This window comes from Dermacentor albipictus, chromosome 1, assembly GCF_038994185.2.
Source record: "Dermacentor albipictus isolate Rhodes 1998 colony chromosome 1, USDA_Dalb.pri_finalv2, whole genome shotgun sequence".
NCBI lineage: Eukaryota > Metazoa > Arthropoda > Arachnida > Ixodida > Ixodidae > Dermacentor > Dermacentor albipictus.
In genome coordinates this window covers 468,987,630-469,009,162 of record NC_091821.1, presented here as the reverse complement: position 1 = coordinate 469,009,162, position 21,533 = coordinate 468,987,630, and the positions used below count along the sequence as shown (strand labels likewise).

Genomic DNA, 21,533 nt, shown 5'->3' with positions numbered 1-21,533 from the left:
GACGGCCAAGCGTTCTGAAGTCGCAACAGAAGCACTTTCCGTCGCGGCCCTTTAAAATGTCAGCTTCGCATCGGTGGTGTACACTGCACTTTTCTCTTGCGCGGTATTCAATCGTGCTTCCCTGAAGCCGGCAATACTGATAGCACCGACACCGGTATTAAAGTCGACGTGGCCAATTGTTATAATTGTGCCGTGACGACGCGGCACCAGCAACGCGCTACCGGCCTCCTCAAAATCGGCCGCTGATCAAAATCATACCATCTGCGGGAATGGCTGCGTATCCGCTTTGTTTTATTTGGTAAGATGGGGCACACAGTCCTGTGGACTTACATGTGCGGTTACACTGACACATTAGTTAATTTCCCAGAAATATTGCACGAGCTTATGCGAAGCGGAAAAGAAGTTTTGGATTGTTCCACAAAGTTGCGTGAAAAGCTTTCTCGCTCGGGTCTCATTAATCTGGTACAGCGCTGCCGTGAGAAGCCAGTATACTGTCCGGATCAAGACTCACCCACGAGTGTTTATGTAGCTATTTTGCATTGAACGCACGAATTATATGCGAGCTCAAAAGTGTAAAGAGCAAGAGACAACTGTCGAAATTACCAGTAAAAACCTTCAGTGTCCCCGGTCACCGTTGTCTATTTCTGAATCTCTTATTAAATATGGATATCGTTACAGCAAAATTGATGTTCTAGCATTCCACGATGTACCTGTCGATGGTAACAACACTTTTGCGCATATAGAGATACGGCAGTTGACGCGACCGGTGAAGTGAAAGCGCGTCTTGGCTTTTAAAATGTAAATGTAAACAGCAACCCAGAGCGAGATTTATATTGCTGGCCTAGGTGAGGTGCGGGCGTGTTCGGCGTGGTGCGGTGGTACGATGCTTGTCTCGAAATCGTGAGGTCCGCAGTTGAAATCCTGTGCGACAGCTTTTTTTTTCTACTTTCTTTTTTTTGTATTAATAATTTTTCTTATCCTTAAAGAGGTCTCTGTCAATTTTTAATCAAATATATTGATCAGAAGCTACAGAATTTTCGACTACAAGACGTCACACTACAGAGAACAGAACGACAGTCACAACGTCCCAAAATACGACAGACTGAAAATTTCCTGTTGTGTTATTCAAATGGGTGAGACGTCTATACGGCGTATACGCACATTGCCGTCCTCTCTATTAAAAGCAACGTTGCTGAAACACGTCGTACAAGACGCTGTACGACTCGCATAACATCGAAATACAACGCCGTCACCATCCATGAGATCACCGAAAGCACGGTCGCTTTCGGTGGCGGCCTACAGATGGCAGCACAGATAGCGCCGGTAAAGTTACAGGTGATATTATTTTGCCGTCTTCAGCCTTAGCTACATGTGAGTGCGCGCTGCATTGACGCCGTCCGATGCAGTTGTTTAATCGTGTGTACGCTGTGCCGAGAGTAATTGTGGTGCATTTTGTATTCATTGAGAATCACAAAACCCCTGGGACCGCGTAATGTAGCCCGCAGTATCCTTCGTGTGGTGCGCCGATGTCGAAGGTATGAGCCTTCGCCACTTTCTTTGTTCCGGGCTCACGAAAAGGATCTCCTCCTCTGGCACTCTCGCATCGTATCACACTGTACGGAAGAATTTGGTGAAAATTGTGCTCTTACGTCCTGTAGTTGATCCGCAATTCAACAGTGTGTGCGCCGGAAGGACCGTTGGTGCAGTCGATGCCGCGGCACCTGTGACGCTAAAAGGAGCGTTTTCCGAGTACGCCTAGAAAGGTAAGTCCGGCGCTTGCGCGCATTCTTCCTGTCTATGGTTCGTGAAGTGTGCGTTCTTGTACGTATCGCAAGATCCGTACAACAACCGAATCCGAATGAGTAAAGCAGCAAGAATTATAAATGTGCTTTTCAAATGGTTGTTCTTCATGTCGCAGTGCACATTTAGCAAAAAGTTCCATGGAAATTGCCCTAAAACGTATTCATGTTACCAACAGCTCTATCTGTGGTTTATTTACTTTCACCTATGAAGCACGCTAGCGCGGGTGGTTCTTTGATCTAAATGGGCACAAAAATTCAAGCAAAGAAAGTTACTGTTTGTGTACATAATTTTTCATTGAGAAATGGTATAGGCATTTCCAGAAGTAGTACGTCCATGTGTCGTCTTCACAGCTAACAGCTGCGCGAGATAGCACCCGATTTCTTCGTCGACGCATGGCCAGATTTTCAGCTTGTATGGAAATTCGTCTGTTTATAGAGTGTCGTCAGATGACGTGTATTAGTGTCCTGTGTGTTTTCGTGTACTTGTAAAGGGTTCCGATCTTGCAGAGAAGCCGAAATTACAAAAGCAATGTTTCTTTTTAATCGACAAATCTTTCTCTTTTCTGTATTGTCTCTCCAGAAAAAGAGGTGGTCTGTTGAAATTTTGAGCGCATCGTCCTTTGGGAGCAGTGCTTTGTTGCGCCGCATAAACAAATTAGGTTTTGGAACGCTTTTCATGTCCTAAGAAATTTTTTGATAGTACAACTCACATTTCACGTTATACAGCTGTACGTTTGTGTGAACCTTTTCATAGTAGATTCATGTTTGCTACAGTTCGATTTACGTGTTATTTAACCGCCTGTGATGTTACGGTCAGATATTTGCACAACCAGTTGCAGCTTCATGTAACTGGTTGTAGAGACTTTTTTCAAAATATGACGTGATCTTTTTATATCACAAGTTTGCAGTTTCAGCAGAGATTACAATAAATTAAGCATTTATTATTGTTTAGGGATGGCAAGATTTTGTGAACCAGAGGCACCTCCAGATATGCACCTGCGGCACTTCTGCAGCCTCAACAGCACGGCAAAGTACCTGATGTGCATGCTGTGACAAGGTGTGTGCAAAGCAGTTGCTGCCACTTACACAAGCTGCAAATTTCGTTGGTATCATCCATGTTTGGAAACTCTCCTGAATTTTCCGTGGGTTTACAAATGTGGGCTCATTTTACAATTTTATGGATGTCACTTTAGAAAGACAATGAAGTTGTGTTGGTTAAGATATTTTAAAGCTGTTGAGAGATTAAAGGCATGACATTGTTAAAATGCACGTAAAAATTAATTGTAATGGTACTTGTAATGGTTTATTATTAGCGATGCAATATCTCTAACGAGAACATCAGAGGGGCACTTGCTTTAGGGAAGTTTGGTCAGATAAATTCATGAAGCAGCGTAAAGCGGCAGCAGCAAACACGCTGTAAAAGCTCTGTAATCTAAAGAAAAAACAAAGCTGTCAGTTACTGGTTTCAAGTTCGCTGCTGCTTTTTGTGCTGCACGACAAGTTAAATAATGGTTGATAATGTGTGTGTGACGTAATAGTTATGCGCAAACACACGAGGTGGAGAGAAGTAATTATTAAAGGGAAAATCAGACATCGTAGCATTTGCTACAAAGGAAACCCGTATGTGTTCCTCAAAAGGAAAGCCGCGCAGTTGAAGAAAAATTCGTCCTGGTCCGGGACTCGAACCCGGGACTGCCACCTTTCCGAGGCAGCCACTGTACCATCTGAGATAACCAGGTGGCTAGCACATGGCAGGGCGAAGTCGAATTAGTTGACAACACGAAGCAAAGGCAAGTTTTGACATAATATTTTTTCCCCTATATTAATTACCTCTCTATTTCCCCTATTAATTACCTCTCTACACCTTGCGCGTTTCCGCAGAACTATTACGTCACACCCTTGCCTTTGCTTCATGTTGTCGACAAATTCGAATTCGCCCGGCCATCTGCTAGCTGCCTGGTTATCTTAGATTGTAAAGCGGCTGTCCCGGAAAGACGGTGGTCCCGGGTTTGAGTCCCGGACCTGGACGGTTTCTTTTTTTCAACTATGAGGCTTTCCTTTCGAGGAATCCGTACGGGTTTCTTTTGTAGCAATTGCTACGAGTGGGTGGATGTGCGATTTTCCCTTTATTAATAATGTGTGTGTGTATGCAACAATGGGGGTGCTGAGAGCAAGCTTTAAAATAATGTGTGTTATGTCCCCAACAAAGAATTTAGTGTCTGCAGCATTTTTACAAAATATTATGTTCACAGGTTGGCAGGTATGACATAATGTACAACAATAATGTACAACACTTTTGCTGTAGATGCCATATTCATTACGTCCCTTTTCTGTCTACTTGAATCGTATATTTAGAATTTGGCCCACCTTCAGTTTGATCAAGGTTCATAGGTAGCCCCCTCTGAAATAAATATAATTAGGAGCTATTGTAGATAAGCATGATATACCTACTCACTGTATTGTGACATATATTTTTAGGGACTGTGTTGTGAGGCATGCATATCCTTTTACCTGTATGTCTTGCAGCAGGTTGCCCGACAATAGCATAAATGCTCTGCCCACCTTTATTATTATGCTTTCATGTAGACATCTAACATCTGTGCCCACATAGACTCCATGTTCTTAATTACATTTTTCTAAGTATTCACTGTTGTGCATTACATTATTGTGTTACATTACTGTGCATTACATGTTTTCTTTGTTTTATTTTGGAGGGGGCTATTCATTTCTATAATAGTACAGAGAATAGGACTTCAAAACAAAAAACCACGAAAGGTGGCTTAAGGCCCGTATTCACAAACCAACCTCATCTTAACGCTATAAGGCGCCCTTTTATAAGGATGAGGAAAGTATAAGGTTGAGAAAAGGCCAAGGTATGATTCAGAAGCGTCCCTTATTGGGTGAAAAGGCGTCCTTATCGAAGGCAGCCTTATCGTCATAAGAGATGAGCATGGGTGCGAGGCTATGAACTTTTCTTGGCCTTAAACCACTCAGTTATTAAAAAGGAAACACATTTTTGTCGCTGAGAACAATAAATATAAAAATTGGATGGCGCATTATTACGCGTTGTGAAAAAGCAATGTGGAAAGAGCGAGTTCTAGCTGTTGCGCGTCTCTCATCTGCAGATGAGAGACGCGCAAAAAAACGGCAACGCGTGTTGCCATGGCAACACGCGTTGCCGCTTTTTTTTTCATTTGCGGTGCCTCATTTTCCATTTCCATTTTGCAGTGCTCGAGCGCAGTTGCTTCACTTTTTCTCTTGTGTGTTAGCTATAACTTGCGCTTTGTACTTTTAGATGCTGTAAATATTGCACATATTTATTTATTTATTTCCTTATTTGTTCATTTATTTGTGTTTTGAAGTGTTCGTTTGCTTATTGTAAGATCTGTTGTGGGAATGGCCACTGAGAGGAAAAAAATCAACTTTACGGAGGAGGAGCGGGGAACTTTGATTGACTTGGTGACGAGAGAGCAACGTGCTGGAGATCAAGCGTACTGATGCGGTGTCCCTGAGCGAGAAGAAAAAGAAATGGCAGCAGATAGAAGAACAGTTCAACAGTAAGAACGGAGTCCACCCGTGCACGGAGCATCAGCTACGCAAGTGTTGGGACAACTTGAAAGAGAAGTGGCGGCACGGGCGAACCGCGATCGTCTGGGCTCGGAGCAAGTGGCAGGATGGAGAAAAGGTGTACCACCGCTCGTTTTGAAAAGTGGAACCTGCCAAGAAACTCGCCGTCGTTGTACATCTCCATGACATTCTGACGGTCCCTGAGTACACGCTGGATGAGCTTTACATAAGGAAGGGCTTCGCGAACATCGGCTTCCCTTAATAAGGCGACAAAATCGACTAGCTCCGAAAAGCTGCTTGCGTGGTCGGCCATAATAAGTGGCGCCTTAAGGTAGCTGCCGGGCTACCTTAAGGAACGCTCCTTTTCCGAGCCGGTAAGGTTAAGGAAAGGTTCGACTTAAGCATAAGGTTTGTTTATGAAACGCGTTAAGGCACTGAAAAGGTAAGGAAGGCAAAAGATAAGTATAAGGTTGGTTTGTGAATACGGGAAAAGTCTATGATGCTTGGAATTCTACATTCCATCCCCTAAAGCGCTACCAGTAGTAAAACATTCCTAATTGTCTTTTTTATAAGCTAGCTGCCAGATACATAGTCCCATTATGAGAGTATGTTATTTTTTTTTCTTTGGTCTGACTTTTGTTGAATGTTCTCCTTGTTAGTTCAGAATTTGTTTTCTTGCCACCTCATGCAATACTCCAACTGGAGACTATGAGCTATGTGTACAATAAATAAGTAAATTCCTAAAGCATGCAACAAACCATGCAGCATAGCATTTAAATGTTGCCAGTTTATAATGCTTCTCGAGTGCAGCGCAGCATGGAGCTTGAGGCTGATCTCTTCAGATGTAAAAAAAAATGCAGGTTATGAAAATGTGGTCCTACAAACTGCTGGTTACGCATGTCAGTCAGCCTGTTGCAGTGGTCACAAGTGAGAATGTAACCAAAAGCTGGGCGTGCTCGGCCATTTTGCATATGGCACAAGATAAAGCTTCACCTCTGCTATTGCTTCTCTTATAATAATGGCCTCCGAGTATACATGCCGAGTTATGCTTCTGGGGACACTTAGTAGTTAACCTTATCAGGTAATACCATTAGCCTTATGGGTGCTATAATGTTGCAGTGCCTGCAGGATGGCCAGCATTACAATACACATTAAAATTATTGTACAAGTCATGCAATGGTATCGAGATTGGCCCACCAAGTGACACCCTTTACTTACACTATACCTGGGATCAGCCCAGCTCACTCAGTCAGGGAGACATCCATGCATAAGGGGAGGGGTGTAGCAAATAGAGGGCGTTCGATTAATCTTTCTCACATAGATAGCTCATACATATAATGTTTCTTAAATTGGATGCTTTGTTGCTCAAAATGAAGTTACTTATGTGCATAATGTCAGCAATGCGATCCTATTTATGCCTAACGAAAGTTGCTTTGTTCACTGCCACTTTTTATATTGTTTCGCTTGTTATTCTAAGCTCACTTGTTTTATAGCTGCTATAGGTATGGCTGGACCTGGAGAAGAAGTGTAAGCAGACCATGCTATGTTGCTGATCTGCGCTGATCTCCACATCCAAGTTGGTCCCGCGACAGTTGGGCGCCATTGTGCCTTGCTTCATTGACAAGGTGATATAATATGGTGAGCTTGTACTTCAATATCGGTATTGAAAATTATGTTAAGGAAAAAAGACAAGGATTGGTCTTTATGATAGATACACTCATGCTCTTTCTTTAAGGTGTTCTTTTGACACTGTTCTGCATGGACATATTTTTAGAGAATTATAACAGTCCTTTATTGCAAAGTGCCACGGCGCTAGTTTATGCGTTAAACTAGCACTCTTTCACCAAAAAAGCCGTATTTAGCACACAATTCACAAGGAAAGAAAGGAGGCAACAGGACAGAGTGCTACTAACAGTTCAGTATTATAGCTCGCACAGTAATATTGTGCAAAAGGTGAAAGGGGGAGAATAGATCTGAATACATATTGTTCGCACAGAAACGAAAAGGATGCATCACATGGTGAGTGTGACATTTTTTTTACAATGATAAGAAGCAGTCTCACTGTCTAGTAATTCTCTGCATGGGGAGCTAGTGCCAGGTTCCTCGTCATACATATAAGAAAAGTTTCAGATATCTCTCCAGCGCTTTTGTCTTTTTATTTTGTCACGATCAAGCAGCTTTTAAACATAGGTGCATGTGCACCGAGAGTAGTGCACTACCACTGCTGACTGACCCACACATCAAGTTTGCTTGGTCACGCTGCCAGTCATTTATACATTTGCCGGTTTATCCGATGTAGCCTCTACTGCACGAAATGGTATGTGATAGACACTGCACCTGTGTACTGTACGTGCTTTCTTACATTATTTTTTTCAGAGATAGTGATGCAGGCCTTTTCATTATTTACATGCCTACACAACAAACGAAGCATTATCTGTGCTTAGAAAGAATTGTAGGAAAATCCAGCATGAGGCAACTGTTCTCAGCACGAAACAAACTTGATTCGTTTGTTTTCGTTCATTATTGCGGTCACACTAAGGCAGACAAGCTTGTAGGCTGTGCTTCTGCAATTTGTACAGCACACTGACAGCACTGGTGTGGGCCTCATCTGTGGGCTGACTGATGGCACCTTCTACGGCGCAGACCACTTGTGTTGGGCGAGGCACCAATGTTGACGTTTGTTCCCTTGTGCAAAACAGCAGTCCTAGGTTTAGAGTAGTTGTAGGAAGACGAGGTAAACATAACTTCCATGGCTTGAATGGGCTCATTTCTCTTGGGGCATCTAGCTTTTTTTCTTGCAACTGTGCAGAGGTGCTTCCCTAGAGTCAGCGGGAAAATGGCATAGAGTTGTGCATTCGGGAACTCCTTAACAATGATCTGCCGTAGTTAGGGCCTTGCGAAAATGCACTGTCTGCCAAGTGGTAGAAGGTGCATTATTCAGCCACAGATTTCCTGTTGGCATGATTGCACTCGTGCTGTCTGTAATTTCTTGGCTTGCCGAATTATCTTGAGGCCCCACGCTGATGATGCTACCGATGTCTTCGTGTGCAGATTTTCAGGATGAGGTTTTTTGCTTTGCAAATGTTGTTGAAAGGTAGGTGGTGCTTACAGGTAGCTATTCTAAATATTAGTGAAATGAATTGGCCCATCTTGCTTCGTCAAACATCGTCACGCCGGCATCAGTTGCACAAACAAAAAACCTGGCCTACTTGCAGCGTCGTGCATGAAGAAACAAACAAATCAGCTGCTGGATTGTCTTGGCATCGCATACTAAGCTGAGACCAGAACTGCTGTAGCAACAAACCAGGCAGAAACGATGATGATGAGCAGGGATTTGTAGTAGCGCCACTTCGTGGGGCACCAAGGAGGCTTCGTTCAAAACAAAAATGGCGTTCAGCAAGTAGAACCATGCAACGGTGAGAGTCGGTGCATGGTGCTCTCGATCAAGTTGGCTCAAGGAGTGTCCGAAAAATCAGACGAGAGGTTGCAAGGCGTCCGAATTTTCGGAAGTTGTTATATATTATGGTCCATGGGGAGAATGGCGGTGCCGTGAAGCAGACCGAGTAATCATGTCCGGAAAATCAGTCGGCGACTGTACCTATACCTATTTGTCTATGTATACCTAGGTGCAACAGTGTTTGCTATGATCTGTGCCAGAATTGCTGTTGCCCGTAGATGCCCAACATGTCGGGTGTCAAATTGTAAAATACCTTGCAAAAGTGATCTACGGAAAAATACCGCTTCTGCTATATTTCGCTTTTGCAAGAAATTTAGCGGCTGCTGGTACCTACCTTAAAAGCCTTTATATGGTCTTCGCATGGCCAGGGCCTTCTACTTTTGTGAGTTTACTTATCTCGAAATTTACCCCGGTTTTTATAACTTCAAGTTGGCGGGATCCCTAGTCTCCTTTAACATGTACCCAATAGACCTTACATAGGGGTTTTGGCATTTCCCTGCCATCTAAATGCAGCCATTGTGGCTGGGATTCAATCCCATGCCCTCTGCCTGAGCAGCGCAATGTCAAAGCCAGTACACTACGGTATTTTGCTGGCAGACGGGTTTAGTTTCTGAATAATTTATTATCTCAACCTGTTGGTGTTGTTTTTAAAGGTATTTCATGTTTGTATTCTGTTGCTTCAATACTAGTAATTATTGTTAATCAAACGATGTGTCCATCTTTTTCCTATAAGACTTGCTTCAATCGCCTGCTAATTATGACAGCTTATTCTCCCACAGTAATCCATGTTCCCTTGAAACATAGGCAGTGCATGAAACCACATATTTTTCAATAAGATGTATTCGTTATCTTCTATGACCGGAATGCTGAACCTTTCTTATCTGTGAGAACATAGGCAAATTTGCCTATGTGCTAACCTGTTGCATGAGTCAAGATAAATTATTGGCTTTACTTTTTCAGGTGCCCTGCTCGCTCTCACCCAAGCAACCCACTCCAGCGGTCTTCTCTCGGCAGACTGGATGCATCGAAATACCGTTAGAAGGTCCAATAACAGTGCTTGAGACATTTATGACATGCTTTTATTTAGGCCGGAGGACTTCAGGCTTAATGAAAGCTCAAGTGGGTGTACAGAAATACCTACGTAAAGTATACTTGTCTTTTTCAATTACAAGTACATGCCAATACTTTGCCTGACATTTTTCACCCCAAAATTACACTTTACTGTGGATTTGTGTACAAACCATTACAGCAAGAAGCACTGCATTAAGACGAGTACAAGTAATCGAACATATACTAAACTAGCAAGAATTACATTTGCATACTTGTAGTATAAATATGAAAAGGAGGTACAATCTTCTTCAGGGTGCATTTTCTTGTAGGTCATACATAGACAACGTACTCGTGGGTCATACAAAACTTGTTCATAATGTATCACATCAGTGTTGGTAGTGCTAATCAATTTATGCCGAAAATTGTGTTCATCTTCGTATCAAGCAATGTACCAGGCAAACCTACATATGAAAGTGGCTTCTTGTTGCGAACCTAATGCAGATCTACTTCTCTTCAATGCTGATCGCAAATACACAAGTGCACAAAATATGTGTAAAGAGTAAATTATATTAAGCAACATCAATCCATTCTGAAAGGACCTGGTATGAATGTAGCAAAAAATAGGTCTGAACAGGGGCAAACAGGTCTTGGTTAGATAGGACGGGATTAAACGGGTCAGGATTAAACAGGATTTAAACGGGTCAGGATTAAACAGGATTTAAACGGGTCAGGTTTAAACAGGATTTAAACGGGTCAGGTTTAAACAGGAACAAACGGGATTTAAACAGGTCAGGACTGAACAGGATCAAACGGGGTCCCGTTCCATAACCCTATTTGATGAAACCCGTTTGAAAACAAATAGGATTTTTTAGTAGGGTATAGTGCATTTTGAAATTGTTATTTGAGAATGAACTTCAACTTTGTATCTTTTCATTACCTGTTCTCAACTTTGTTTCTTTCTTTCAATAATTAATTTGCTGTTCTTTGACGTATCTTCCAAAACTGATTTCTTAAACTGAAATCGTGTTTCATTCCATTGCTTGCGATTATACCTGTTTTTTTTTTATGTGACTTGTGCGCTATGCCTTATAACGGCTTCCTGCGCCTTTTGTCAAGCTGCTCTAGCAGCTTTTAGCCAGGAAGCCGTCCAGATGTTTCTGGGAAATAAAATTGAATTGAATTGAATTGAAAATTGAATATTGTAACCTGTTAAAAGCATTACTGCTTCGGGAAAATGGCAATTCCCATATTTCTCTTTGCCTTACGCTGTACGGCAGCTGCAATGATTTTTTGAGGCAGCTCATTCGAAGAAAATGCTCATTTGTGCGTCTTAAGCTGCTCTTGTAATTTAAGGACAGGTTAAATATGTATGCATTCCTGACAGAAAGGACATTAAGTGACTGAAACAAATCCCACGTATGGGAATCGTATGGGGCATTTCCGATATGGCGAATAACTTTTTCTGTATTACAAGTAATTTGTGAAAGCTTGTTTGATATGTTGTCCCCCAAACAAGGTTACAGTAGTTTATATCCGGGAGGAATAAGGCATTATATAGAAGAGGCTTCAGCTCCGGTGGAATCACCTGTCGCAATCTGCAAATCATTCCACATGCCCTCGCCAACTTTTTAGCTACAAGGTCGACGTGAGCGTCCCAAGTCAAATTTTCATTAAAAACGACTCCTAGTGTTTTAACCTGTTTTGCAACCTCGATTTTAGAATTGTCAAAATAGATATCCAAGCAACGATTTATTTGCTTTTGCACCGGCGCAAATAAAACACATTTCGTTTTCGCTGCGTTTATGTTTAAAGAATTTACTGTGCTCCATTGAGACAATCTATCAAGGGTAGTATTTGCTAAGCTTGCGAGTTCCTTAATATCCTTGGACTGAAAGAAAATGCTAGTATCATCTGCATAGATAACAAAATATGCTTGATCACTAATGCATATTAAATCATTAACATAAAGATTGAATAAGATCGGTCGCAGTATACTGCCCTGCGGAACCCCAGCCTTCACAGGAAGCAAAGATGAATATTCGCCTGAAATAGCGATGCACTGTTTTCTTTGTTGGAGATATGATTTTAGTAATTCTAAAGGTATTCCACGAAACCCATAATGTGCGAATTTGCATAATAAAGTGGTATGATTAATCCTGTCGAACGCCTTCGAAAAATCTACAAATATGCCAAGGGTTAACTTCCTTTCCTCAAATCCATTAAGTATGTACTCTTTTTTCTACAATAGGGCCAGTTCGGTTGACACCTGCTTTCGAAAACCGTATTACTGCGACGTTATATTCGAAAACTTATTACAAAACGTTGCCACTCTATTACAAATAACTTTTTCCAGGCCTTCCGAAATAACAGGTAATATTGCCACTGGTCGGTAATTGGATAAATCGTTTTTGTCTCGAGACTTATACAACACCGAAACCTTTGCGAGCTTCGTTTTGTATGGAAAAACACGTGTAGACAAACAAGTATTAAACAGATGAGTGAAAACTGGTACCACGAGATCGAGTACAAACTCAATAGGTCCTATTTGAAGTCAATCTATATCACGCGCTTTACTGTTTTTTTAGTGATGAAAATACTAAGAATATTTCCTCCGGAGATACCGCCTCAAAAAACGCACTGTTCGTAATCTGCATGTCCAGGAGCATGTCCATGCTCGTGGCAGTGTCCTCATGGACGCTATCAACCAGATTTATGAAATATTCATTAAACTTGTTCGCCAAATTTCGCCCTTGAAATGCTTCATTATTAATTATTATTTGAAGTCCTTCATTTTGGCGGCTTCCCCTTTGTAATAGTTTGTTCATTTCGCGCCAGATTTCATTACCACGAGCGCCCGGTTTCGCCAAGAGGTTTTCAAAATAGCTGTTTTTAGCATTCCGTAAAAACTTAGTCACCAGGTTTCTGTGTTTTTTATAAGCAAGAAAGTCTGCACGATTTTTCCTTTGCAGAAATACGGAATACAACGCGTATTTTTTTCTTATCATATTGAGACATTCATCTGTGAGCCAGGGCTTACGTATCTTCCTGGATTTTTTTACCATTTTGAACCTAAAGCAGGTTCTGTAGGCTTCAGTAAGGATAGAAATGAGAATGTTGTAGGCTTTGTTAGCGTCTACACATTCAAAGACAGGGTTCCAAATTATTTTTTGGATTTCTTCCCTAAAGTTGTTTAATGTTCTCGGATTTATCTCTTCAACAATGAATGACTCAGAATGATTCACACTTTTTTTCATAATTTCACCGTGTTTACAAAACATATAAATAGGTAAGTGGTCACTCACGGCTACTGAGACAACACCCGATTGTATCCCGTCTTCAATGCTGTTAGTTACGAATAAATCCAGAAGGCTTTCAGAAGAGTGGATGATGCGTGTTGGCTCATTTATAACGTTTTTGCAACCAAATGAATCCAAAATTACCTGCAATTCTCGTGACCGATTTGTATTTTGCAATAGGTTAATGTTACAGTCACCCCCAATTGTAATGTGCAGCCTATTTAATGATACAAAACTGAGCACGCTCTCTAGAAAAGAAAGAAATGCGTCCAGTTTACCTTTCGGTGGGCGGTACAGCACAACACAACAAATACAGATTTTTGATACTGTAAGGACAAGGCTTCATAATCTGGCGTTTCTATCGAGAATTCGGTGAGTAAGCTGCATGGCATGTGCTCGGATACAAGTTGCAAAACACCCCCACCACGACGATGTGATCGATTTAAAAAAAAAGTTTGAAAACTAGGCAGGCAAAGTACTTCCCCTTCAGATTCGTACCACGTTTCTGTCAACATGATGACGTCAAATTTGAAACCGAACTCAGCAAGAAACATCATTAGTTCGTCATGTTTGTGCCTAGCTGATTGCGTATTGCAATGCAAGAATGAGAAATAGGCACCGCCACATGGGCAGACAACGTCACGTGGCATAACCATCAGAACAAAAAGAACGAGAATGAACGCGCCAATAGATAGGAAAGAACTACATCATCTTTTCCAAGTCGGCTTCACATGTTACACGTAGCATACAGGAACTTTCCGTCTTACGAGCAAACATTTTGCCTCCCCTCACCCATGCATAGCGCCATTTCATTTCCTTCTTCTTCGCCACAGTCATTCCAAGTAGCTTCTTTAATTGAGGGGCCAGGTGCTCATTAACAAACACGGGTTGCTCAGTGGCAAATCCTAGCTCAGTTGTAGTGAACCTCGTCTTTCGTGCTTTTTCAACAACTGCGTCCCGTTTCGACCGCCGGTTAAAGACCGCAATAATGTTCTGGTTCGACCCATCTGTTCCATCCGTCCCACTGTTCCGCACAGGAACACGATGGTAAACCTCAATGTCCTGCTCATTTACAGGCTTGCCCAGCACTTCACCTACTTTTCCAAGCACGTTCACGACGTTCTCGTTATTTGCAACTGGAATTCCCTTCACTTCGACGTTTTTGTTTCTTGAAGACTTATACTGAGCAGTTATCCTGAGAGGATTATCACAGACCTGAGCCTTCAATTTGTCCACCTCCTGGGCCAAAAGGTCATTGGACACCTTCAAAGCTGCATTCTCTTCCTTGACGATAGCACATTTCTCTTTCACGCCTTCATACTGTTTGTTTATGAATTTCAAGGATTGTTTTAGTTCCCTTAACTCCTTCCGGAATTCGCGTTTTAGGTCTGCTATCTCGGTTCCCGTTGGGACAGGTTACGATTCAAACACAGGCGTACAAAAATTTGACAGTCGGGGAGCAAAAATTTGACTGTAAGGCAGCAGAGGCAGCAGAGGCGATATGTACAAAAATTAGCAGAAGTAACGAGAGTTCAGACCTGTAAAATGCAAGTTGACGAAAATCACACTCTGCTCCGTGCGCTGCCGCGCTGCCATGCGAGGTCTGTCTCTCTCCTCGCTCTTTCACGCTTTCACATTACTTTTGCGTGTCTGTTCGTGCCATTAGCACTGTACATGCCTAGCGTGGTGGGGTCTATACCCCGTTGCCTATGTTACGAACTGATTGCTCTATCTACATTACCTCCCTTCCTATCACCCGCCGTGGCTGCTCAGTGGCTATGGTGTTGGGCTACTGAGCACGAGGTCGCGGGATTGAATCCCGGCCACAGCGGCCGCATTACGATGGGGGCGAAATGCGAGAAAACCTGTGTGCTTAGATTTAGGCGCGCGTTATAGAACCCCAGGTGGCCGAAATTTCCAAAGTCTTCCACTAGGGCGTGCCTCATAATCAGAAAGTGGCTTTGGCACGTAAAACCCCATAATTTTTTCCCTTCCTATCCACCTCTTCACATCTCTTTCTATCAATCTGCTGCTGCGTAACATACTGCCTTCAGACCCATACTAGCATGTATAATTTATCTTTGCCTGCTCGGTGACCATCCAGGGCATGTATGATCTAGAGCTTTCAGGTCATCACCAGATCATGCTGCTCTCGGCCTACCACGGACCCAGCCTCCTGCCACGCTGATATGCGATGCACCTGGACCTCAGCAGCAGGAAGGGTGCACATAGTTCTGTCCCCTGGCCAGAAGATGCACAACCGACGGAAGATGAATGGACTATTTAAAATATCGAATCTTTCTGCAATAAAGCTGCAGCATCCAAATGACAGCGCATCACTGCCGGAGCCTAAGGCTCAACGCAACATACAGGAGCACGATACTTGGTAGATTCGAGCAGCTAATCTTGCTGACTTACTCCCTCCTCCTATACATCCTTAATTATACCTCTGGCTTAAGCTCAGAAAATTTTTTTCATACTTTATTGGCATTTGTATCCACATTTATTTTGGATTATCATTCGTGATGATCCCTCAATATTTTATATTTTGATTGGCGTCTAAGCCCGTGCTACCTCATGGTGTTGCGGGCCTCCCCTCCTTTTTTATGTTCTTTTTGCACTGGGGGAAACAACTAAGCCATAAACGTGGTGTTCGAGCACATAGCCGCACGCTGAGACGTTTGCGTAACGGATATGGTTTCCATAGCTGACTAGTTTACCAACCACACGACGATCTTCGTGCGCATCGCCGGCAAACAAGCCGTCAGCTTCCACTCAAGAAGACATGCAACATCATTAACTCCTTGCAAAACAATAGCCTCCTCTTTGCCTAAACCAAGACATGCAAGAGTTAAATCTGCAAACTAAGGGCCTCGCCCTTTTCAAAAGCAAGCGAAACCGAGCTATCGCTCGATAAACTTCGTTTAACCGCGTTCAACCACTACTACTATCTTACCGCACCGATAACAAAGCTCGCGCGATTCGTGCGCTTACACGTTCCCTAGTGAGCTAAAAAATAATCGTTAAATATTTCTGAGGCTCAAATACAGACATATGCTTGGTATGCCTGGTAGCTTTAGCGTACATCACCCCTCGAGTACGTGTACTCGCTATCGGCCCTTCTGGGCTCAGTAATAAACAAGGCTAACGAGGATAAATCACTCTAGATTTCAGTTTTAGCATCGATGTTTTCAGATGAATCATATCCTTCGTGTCGCCAGTGTCAGCACAAGAAGCGATGAGCGCATATGTGACGCGCCATACACGCACACGGTCGTGATCCAAAGTGCAGAGATCACGGCTCCGGCGCTGGGGGCAGCTGCGGGATCGCACCGCGGCGCTGCGATCTCGCGCCGAACGCTCGCTTCGAAAGTGCTCCGAGTGACACCTATCTTCAACCTCGCTCTCGCGCGGGTGCTTATGGCGCTTGGTAAGTTTCTAGAGCACCGTTCGGTTGAGCTGCTGTTGACAGTCGCAACGAACGGGAGCGCGTATCGCCAAGCGCCTAGTGTTTGACGGGAAACTAGGGCAAACTGCTTCCCCCGGCCCTCCTCTTTTTTCGGCGCGCCTTGATGGTGACGCGTCAATGTTGTGCCTGTATCGGCCTGCTGTTGAAAGGCACGCGCGGCTTCCACTCGACTCCGGAATCATTCGGTAGTGATAAATATATAGGGGCGTAAAAGGACTCTGGATCCTTGCTCCTAACACCCCTTTCAAATAAGTAATAAAAATGTTTGGCACTCACAGGCTCTCTACTGCCGTGAGAAATAAACAATCTGAACCTGACATTCAACTAATACTTAGTGAAGTTGCCATTAACGGCAATAACACTAGCCGCTCGTAGAACACGGAAGTAGATCATCTGTAAAAGACGAAGTTCTATCACATATAAACACCTGAAGTAACTGTAACTTGCTCGCTCCGCTGACTGCAATTGTACGATGATTCGTTACGATGAACAACAAACGCCGTGTTGCCGTTTTTAGCATTACAGCGCTGGAACTGAAAAATCACCGTTGAAGATTGTAGGGTGACTCAAAACGATTCGCCTTGTATGATGTATGTTGCTGATCGGGCACGTACCCCGGATTTTATTTTTTGGAGGGGGGGGGGGCAGTGCTACGCAACTGTTTCACGCAAATGAAGGGGGGGGAGGTACCTTTACTATTTGAAATGTGAATAATGCCTACCATTCGCTGCCCGCCATTCGTTGACCGCCGAATAGCTGTCAAGTCTCAAGATTGATTTGACAGCGCTTTAGGATTGTGTGCGAGTAGTGATGGCGTGGGCAGGGAGGGGGGTGGGACATGCCGATTATTCCCCCCTCCCCGGAACTGCTTATACACTGCCTGAACTGCTTATATCCTGCTCATTTATTTCGCATAAGGATATAAATAAGCAATAAAGTAGTAGTAGAAAGAAATGCCGCCCGTGTCAAGGGCCAGTTTTGCTTTGTACCATCTTAGTGCTAATCTCTGCATATGCATGCGAGTGTGAGGTAATTTTGGACGAGAATTCTGAGCCTTGCCCAACTTCGGCGAAGATGCGCGTATTTTGATAGCAAGACAGGGCTCTGGTGAAACAAGGCGGCCGTAGCTTTATCGATCGATCTATATCGTGAGCCGCTGTCACGGCTAAGGCTTGCGCCCAGTTTCTGCATTGTCGAAACCATCGCGTGCCTTCCATGCGCTGCTGGTCTTTGCCACGTAATCATTCCTCGATTTGAAGGCTGTCTATTAGCCTTCGTCTCATGCCGATGACGAAAATGTCGCCGCCAGTGCCAATTGACGAAAGTATAGTTGGACTCCAGGGCACTTCTCAACTTGCAATTTATGATATTACTGGCCATTCGCGCATTGCCGTTAAATGCATTATTTGTGCATACCGGGGTGAAGATGAACGAATTTCCAACAGGGAGCGCAGTGGTCGACCAAGGCTTACGGATGAAGGAACTGATAGGCTCATCGTCGCCGCAGGTGTGGCAGACCCGTTCCCTAAAGGGACACTAAATGCAAATACCAAGTCAAGCTAAAGTGATAAATTAGTGCTCAAGAATCTCTACGGCGTCAATATTATCGCGAACAGAGCCTTAATAATCGAGAAATCGAAGTAAATGCAGGACATGATTAGAGACCCCCGTGACATTCGAGCAATCGCCTGATGACGACAGCACTTCTCAGTTAAATGCTGCTACAAGTACTCAACTGCTTGTTGGAAAAAAATGCTTGTATTGTATCATGAGATGAAATAAAACGCTACTTGTCCAGTTTCATATCGTGTTTAGAAAAAAGAATTCATTAAAATTAACGTTGACAGCGACGCGGCCGGTCAAAAAGTTCCGTTTTCCCTCGACTGTGCGCCGCCCACGCTTTCGCGTTTCAGTACTTTCCTGGTCGCGTAGTGCTGCGCTGATAATCCTGGATCGTGAAACTCGAACAAACTGCAAGTAGCAGAGAACTCAAATTACATGTGATGGACGCGCGATGTTTTATCATTGAAAATCGGTTTTGAAATGTTAAGACAGACGTGAAATCATCAAAAGTTTCATAACAAGGGTGTTGACAATGATACTGCGCTTTGAGGTAGTATTTGAAGCTTATATATGTTCTTTGCAGATGGAGTGAGCATTCATCAGATACTACATATGGACTGTGTATAAGATTTGTACTAAAGGCGCCTGTGGCCACGCGAATACCTAAATGGTGAACGCGATCTCAAAGCTTCGATGCACTTTATAGGCCGCTTGATACACCGCAGAACCATAGACAGGACGCCACGGCAAGAGGCTCCCGTATAGCTTCATTAAGCAGCCTCTGTCACTGCCCCATGTCGTGTGCGCAATAATTTTAAGAATCTTCATTGTTTTCAGACATTTGGCTTTCAGATACATTATATCTGGAATGAATGTCAGTACAAAGTTATGTATGACACCAAGAAATGTGTGCTGTTTGTTCAGATCCAAGCGTTCACAATGCAGCTGGATATTGGGCCCTGGGATAACGCCATCTTTCTTGTAACGAGTATGCAGGAGCTTTTTTGGGGATTCAGCTTAAAACCGGTCTCATTTGGCCATGTTGAGACATTGTTCAGGCCAAACTGAACATGTCGCTCGCAGACTGCGATGTTACACGATTTAAATCCAATCAGCACATCGACATATGCTGAATAAAATATACTTTGTGGAATACACGAGCGTAGAGGGTGCATTTTAACAACAAAAAAGGGTGCAGCTAAGTACGGCACTCTGCGGTACGCCAGTTTCTTCTGTAAGTGACCTAGACAGAGCATTACGAATTTTAACGCAGGAAGTACAACGATCAATTATGCTAAGCATGTTGCCACGTATGTCCTTTTCCGGTGGATCTCTGATATGCCGTAGTGCCATGTGGTGTCATAGCCCTTTTCAATATCTAGAAAAGCTGAGAAGAAATATTGTTTATGGGCAGATGAATCGCGGATGTTTGCCTCAATGCACACATGAAGGTCAGCTGTGATGCGACCTTCTCGAAAACCACATTTATAGAGATCAAGCATGTTGTTTGATTCCAGCAAGTGCAAGACACGCCCATTCACTCTTTTTTCGAAAAGCTTGCAAAGGCGGTTTGCAAGTGCTATGGGGCGGTAGCTTGTTACTAAAGATGGATCTTTATCCTGTTCCAAACTGGGACAACGATGGCTCCTTTCCATGCCGCTGGAAGGTGTGGACAATGTAATTTGTTTGTCCTTGTGCATATTCTTGATCATGTCATACATGATCCGGTCTGCTCCCGGCGCAGAGTCTTTGCAGGCGTTCAATGCTCAGCCTCTGATTTCAGCAATGTCGAATCAACGGTTATATATATCGTTTCCTCCGCATCTGCGGTCTACTGTCTTGCATTCCTCTATTTCTCTGTATTTTTGGAATGTCAGGGGATAGTGTGCGGAGCTAGATACGACTCAAAATGTTTACCAAGAGCATCTGTCTGGTATTCGAACCTGTTTCCTCAATTACTTACCAAGAGCAGTGGATGCGCTTCTTGTCGCTTCAGCCTTCTGAGCGTATTCCACACTTTCGTTTCTTGGGTATACGAGTTTATTCCGGAAGGAAACGTCTCCCACCTTGCTCTCCTAGCCTGCCGTCGCGCGCGCCTTCGCTGTGATTTAGACTGAATTCAAGAAAGTTTTCTTCAGTTGGGTACCGGCGCAGGATTCCCCATGCTTTGTTTTGCTCTTTTCAAGCTTGCCCGCAATCCTCGTTCCACCTTGGAACTCGTCTTCCACTTGAACCACCTGTTCTTTGAGGTATGCACTTTTCTGCAGCGTCAATATGTGCGGTAAAATATTATACCGCATGATCTATGCAATATAGCTTGGAAAACCTCGCGATAAATAGGTGGATTTCTCAAAACGTTTCCAGTCAGCTGACGCTAGCTCGCCGCGAGGTACATGCGAAGGGCAGTCATGTTGTGTTACCAAGTTTAGATTTACTGGGAAGTGGTCTCTTCCAAATGGATTTTTGATGACATGCCCTTCTAAATTAGGGAAAAGACAGGCAGAGCCAATCGACAGGGCTATTGAAGAATATGAATTATGATAAAGGTTGAAATATGTTGGTTCTGCACGTTCCAGAGTTCACAAAGAACTGCTAAGGAAGAAACTACGCATACAACCTGTCCCCCGCAATATGGACCCCAATCTCCATAGCAGCAGGCGACAGGCTAGGGCAGAATTCTACGAAAGAACGATGGGGCAGAGAGACAACACAGTCTACACAGATGCTTCCCTCTATCCAAAAGAACACAGGAAACACGCAGTAGCGGTAGTAGCTAATAATCAAAGCAAACTATACACGAGTCTCACGGCAGCGGTATCAGACATAACCGAAGCAGAGGAAATAGCTGTCGCACTGGCAGCAGAGGAAGGATACAGGATAGGAAAATCCCTCAACATCCTAACAGACTCACAAGAGGCGTGCCAAAACTATATCAGGAGTAGAATAAGCAGCACGGCACTCAAGATCCTTAGTAGAGCACCGCTCTATGAAGGACAACCTACACACAACATAATCTGGATACCATGCCACGCAGGAATTCAGGGCAATGAAGGGGCGGACAGCTTAGCTCGAGGCTTCACCATCCGAGCGGGCACCTCAGTGAGAGCCTCAGATTACTTGCGAGGACAGTTATTCAGAGCTGCTAAACCTATATAGAGGGCGAAGATTCCAATACCCCCCACACACAAAGCGTTGACGAAGGAGGAAGCCGCAGGATGGCGTAGACTGCAGACAGGTTCCTTTCCAAATCTTTACATACTAAGCAGGATGTTCCCCACACTATATTGCGCCGTATGCCCGTGGTGCGGAGCAAGGCCAACACTATATCA

At 43.6% G+C, this 21,533-nt stretch overlaps 1 protein-coding gene and 1 long non-coding RNA gene across 2 annotated transcripts in view; both read left to right on the top strand.

The window, feature by feature from the left end:
• LOC135896913 (uncharacterized) overlaps positions 1-21,533 on the top strand; it is a 257,402-nt gene that overhangs the window by 187,324 nt on the left and 48,545 nt on the right. The gene's annotated exons all lie outside the window — the stretch shown is intronic.
• On the top strand, positions 1,332-15,732 carry LOC135909806 (uncharacterized). Its single transcript, XR_010566805.2, has 4 exons — positions 1,332-1,763; positions 2,755-2,859; positions 6,863-7,007; positions 9,787-15,732. It is a non-coding gene; the product is annotated as an uncharacterized lncRNA (long non-coding RNA).